The sequence below is a fragment of the Cyprinus carpio genome, unplaced genomic scaffold (genome assembly GCF_018340385.1).
Source record: "Cyprinus carpio isolate SPL01 unplaced genomic scaffold, ASM1834038v1 S000006530, whole genome shotgun sequence".
Lineage (NCBI taxonomy): Eukaryota > Metazoa > Chordata > Actinopteri > Cypriniformes > Cyprinidae > Cyprinus > Cyprinus carpio.
In genome coordinates, this window is record NW_024879195.1 from 41,347 (window position 1) to 46,353 (window position 5,007).

The window sequence follows — 5,007 nt, forward strand, 5'->3', positions numbered from 1 at the left end:
GGTGTAAATTGCATTGAGTTAAATCAGCCTCCTCTCATGGTGATAAAACCTGGGGAATCATTTTCCATCGGCTGTAAGATCACTGGATATTCAGCATCAGGAGGTGACTGTACTAACTGGATACGACACTAAGCTGGAAAAGCATTGGGATGGATTGGCTGGTTCTGTAGTTCTGGAAATACAGGCACCAGTGACACAATGAAGAATAAGATCAGTTACACAGCTGAAACCTCCAGCAACACAGTTTTCTTACAAGGTCAAAACTTTCAGACTGAGGACACAGCTGTATATTATTGTGCACACACTGTGGACTACAGAACAAATTTACTGAGGTACAAGAAAAACAATCACAGAAAATTATCAAATTTTTTTTTTTTATATTGTTAGAAACAAATAGTGCATTGCAAATTTTTGTTACACATCAGATGTTCTTCCCCAACAGTTCCCCAAACGTTCACGTAAGAAATTACAGATTATGACTGCATGACACGGGCATCGGAATATTGTAATTCTGTGTATACAGTATGTGTATATTTATTGGGATCGCGCGTTGGTGGAACGGGCATCGGAATGGTTGTGTCTTTATCTGTGCGATTCATCGGCAGCACAAGAAGCAAGCAAAGAAAAAGGTTCTCCTCTCAAAAATCATACATTAAAGAAAATGTTAGATGTTTAATTACTATTTGGATCATTGTGATTTTTGTGGAAACCTCAAAATTGACCAAATTTTTCCCTTTTTTTTGTCTGTAGCTCCAAATTAGCCCGTGCACATTCCGACTCATTTTGCCAGCACGTGCAAAGTCTATAGAAATACAAAGACAATTCAGTCCTATACTCATGAATGGGAGAAACTGCAACACGCAATATGGTGGGATAGTCCTGCCTTCTAAATGAAAGAGCCAACTGTTGATTGATAAAGTCATTGCACATGCTGACCAGCCGATGCGCAGGCACAGTCATAAGCGCGTTGGAACTACGCATGCGCATTGGCTTTTTAAAGCTATTTCAGCATAAGAAACAACATCCATGGGGCAGTTCATTTCAGATTTTGTTGCTGATTTGAAATATGTAATTTAATCGTGCGTTCAGCAAGCAATTTTGGAGATTTCAGGATTCCTCCATTCATTTAGATAGGACTTAGTCTTGTTTGAGCTGCCCGGAGGTGTTGCAAATATGGCCGCCGAGTGAACAAACTTTCCTTGAAAGGCACGGGTCACAAATGTCACATAACAACCTTGGGTGCACAACTGACCCCCATTTAAGAATAATTGTGATGCCAGAAGAGGGCACCCTTCCATGATAAATGAAACAAAAAAAACTGACACTCAGTGAACTGGTTTTGTTTGAACACACCCACTTCTGTGTGTCCTCATACACAGCAAATATATCAATGCAAACTCAACTGCCATATTTTCTATTTAAAACTAGTAAATGAGTGATTTATCTGAAGAGGAGAGACAATGTTCTCCATAAAAATCCTTCTGATTTTGGCAGCTGTACACAGTGAGTGTTTTAATTTTTAAAAAAAATTACAAAAAAAGGGAATTTCAGGGGGTTTTATTTAGACAGTTTTACAGACTTACAGACATAACATCCAATCCTGTTTTGTCAGTATTGTAACTGAAAAAAAAAAAAAAAAAAAAACAATAATCCACAAGTTATCCACAACACAACTCTAGTCCATCAGTTAACGTCTTATGAAGCAAAAAGCTGCGTGTTTGTAATGCGTGTAGTAAATGTTTTGCAAATTCTTATTTTTGGGTGAACTATTCCTTTAATGACTAGGTTCTCACCAGATAAACACTAATAATTCCCATAATACACATAACTAACAGAATGTTTCGTATTAAAGGAAAATTTACCCAAAAATCAAAACAAGGTGTCATTTTGTCTTTCCAAACAAAAATAATAAGACATTTAATGGCATTTATTTCATCATTTTGGATTTTGACTCAAACCTCTTTTATTTTACATTGAAAAAAAGCAGCCAGAATATTTACTTTTCTGTTCCACAGAAGAAAGCAAGACATTTGGGGTTGAAACAACATGAAAATGAGTAATTAATGACAGAATGATAATTTCTTAGAGAACTGGTAATTATTTATTTTTAATTAAAAGTCAATTAAAAATACCAGAAATATACAGATATACATCAAATAAATTAATAAATATTAGTATTTAATTTACAAAGATTTCAAATCATTACTTTGTATGCCTTGTATGGATCTAAAAGATGCATATGTATGTGATTCAGTAATATGATGGCCCTATTTAAATACAAGACATCCCTAACTGAACATTGAACTATTAAATGTTGGATTATGCAAATTCATCATCTTCTTGAACCCTTCATAATCAGTTCTGAATCACTGTACAGCTCAATATTTCAGTACACAATTATGGAGCATGAAATCTTGGGGTTTACATTACTGCTGGCTTCTCAATGTATGATTCTAGACTTTACCACTCAGAATATTGAATTGTATCTTTATCTAAATGTACACACAGTGATCATGTTTTATTTTGCAGATTGTTGGTGTCAAACACTGACTGAGTCTGAGGCTCCAGTCATGAAACCTGGAGAATCCCATAAACTGACATGCACTGCCTCTGGTTTGGACATGGCTAACTACTGGATGGCTTGGATCAGACAGAAGTCTGGAAAAGAGCTGGAATGGCTGGCATTGATCAGATCTAATAGCCAGTCTATATATTACTCTCAGTCTGTTCAAGGATGGTTCACCATCTCCAGAGACAACAGTAGAAAGCAGGTGTATCTGCAGATGAACAGCCTGAAGAATGAAGACACTGCTGTATATTATTGTGCAAGAGAGACAGTGACTGAAATAACTGCAGTACTACACACAAAAACTGCCAAGAATGAAAACTAGACAAGAGCACTTGAGTCTGTATAGTTCTCTAACCACTCTCACCAACACACAACAAACAAACAAACAAAAAAATGTACTAATGTCACAGAAGTACAATTTCCATATCAATAGGTGGTACTATTGACCATGAAATGAACCTCAGTGGTCTCAAGCTCCACGGACTCCACAGTTTTTGCTAATTCAAGGTTTCAATGCAAATGATCTGATGTCTGTTTCATATTTAAACAGCTACACTGTGGAGTGGAGGACTCATCACCAGCTCAACCTTCATATAAACCATGTTCACTTCATTTCTCTTGCTGTGGCTGGCTGTTGTGTCTTGTAAGTAAATTCACCAGACAAAACAAACTGTTTTCTAAGTTTACAGAAATACATATTCATAATTCTATTCTAAATGTTGTGTTTATCCACAGGTATTGACTGTCAGGTTGTGCTCACACAGTCTGAACAGTCAGTAGTTGTGTCTCCGGGTGCTTCCTACAAACTGACCTGTGCCTGCAGTGGGTTTACTGTTAGTAGCACAAACATGTACTGGATCCGTCAGGCACCTGGAAAAGGACTGGACTATTTGTTATTATGATGATAATAATAAGAACTCAGCTCAGTCAGTGCAGGGCAGATTCACAGCATCTAAGGACAGCTCTAATCTCTATCTGCATATGAATCAGCTGAAGACTGAAGACACTGCAGTGTATTACTGTGCAAGAGACACAGTGGAAACACAAATACAGGCAGCTGTTCAAGAACTATTCATGAGAAACATGATGGTGGACAAAAGATATGTTGGATTATGCAAGCTGAAAAAGGGGAAGAGTCTCTGAAGTGATACAAGGCCTGTCTGAAGCACCATCACAAACAGATTTTGTAATCCTTACCCCACAAAATAAACATGACACTGATACTAATGAAATTCATCTAAAGAAAAAGCATAAATCAAGAAAAAAAAAAAAAAAAAAAAAAAACTTCCCTGCTGAGCTAGAAACTGTTTTGGAACATGACTGAGCAATGCTGATGATAAATAATTAATCTTTCGTCATGTTAGGTCAATATCAAATAACACACCATGAGAAAAAAGTACAAAAAAAACACAACATGAAGTAAAATAACTTTGCTCAGTTATTAAAATATAAGTGAAGAGTTTCCCCTTGTCTACTGTAATAATGCTCAGATTACTGCATTAAACTACAGATCTGCAAACCTGCCAAGATGCAAATAATTTTGTGGGAAGGGTCAGTGTCTCCCAGACTAAAAAACTGATAAAAGCTGAACTTAAAGTCAGTGCGTGTGTCCAGTGACTAAAACAACTACAGTGTAACTATCACTGTTTTGCTGCGGTAATGGAGATGCTACTGTATGGACTCCTGCTGATGATTATTTCATGTGAGAAACTCCCATTTGTTCTATATTACGGTTTTAATTTCATTGTTCTAAATCATCTAATAGTATTTGTTCCATGTTTTTCAGCTGTTAGTGGTCAGTCTTTGACCTCCTCAGATTCTGTGGTGAAAAAGCCTGGAGAATCAGGTGACTCTGTCCTGCACTGTGTCTGGATTCTCAGTGAGCAGCTACTGGATGCACTGGATCCATCAGAAACCAGGGAAAGCACTGGAGTGGATTGGATTTATAGACACTGGCACTACCACTACTTTTGCTCAGTCTCTACAGGGACAGTTCTCCATCACCAAAGACATCGGCAATAACATGCTGTATTTAGAGGTGAAAAGCCTGAAGCCCGAAGACACAGCTGTTTATTACTGTGCTAGAGACTCACAGTAAGACAAAAAAACAGGAGGGCTGAACAAAAACTACTGACCCCGTTACAAGAATGAACTTAAATATATGAAAATATAACACTGTAATCTTGTGTTTACAGTCTCAACCAAGTTGTTACTCTCAGGGCATATTAAATTATAAAAAAAAAAAATTCCTTCTTTCTGGCCTATATCATCCCCATTCCTGTGTCATCCCCAAGAGCTTGTCACAAAATATTAATTCATTATTGAATTCATTAATTTTGCTTAATAAAGCTAAATTTAGAAGAAATTAAGCATAGGCCTGCCTTTTACCCAATTCTACCATTAAGCACTGGCAACCAGGATGAGATTTACATGGGCAA

General features: G+C 36.9%; 2 pseudogenes; both read left to right on the forward strand.

Annotated features, from left to right (window-relative positions):
• The first annotated feature begins 3,101 nt into the window (after positions 1-3,101).
• On the forward strand, positions 3,102-3,769 carry LOC122143882 (annotated as a pseudogene).
• A 459-nt stretch (positions 3,770-4,228) lies between these two features.
• Positions 4,229-4,747, forward strand: LOC122143897 (annotated as a pseudogene).
• Positions 4,748-5,007: the final 260 nt, after the last annotated feature.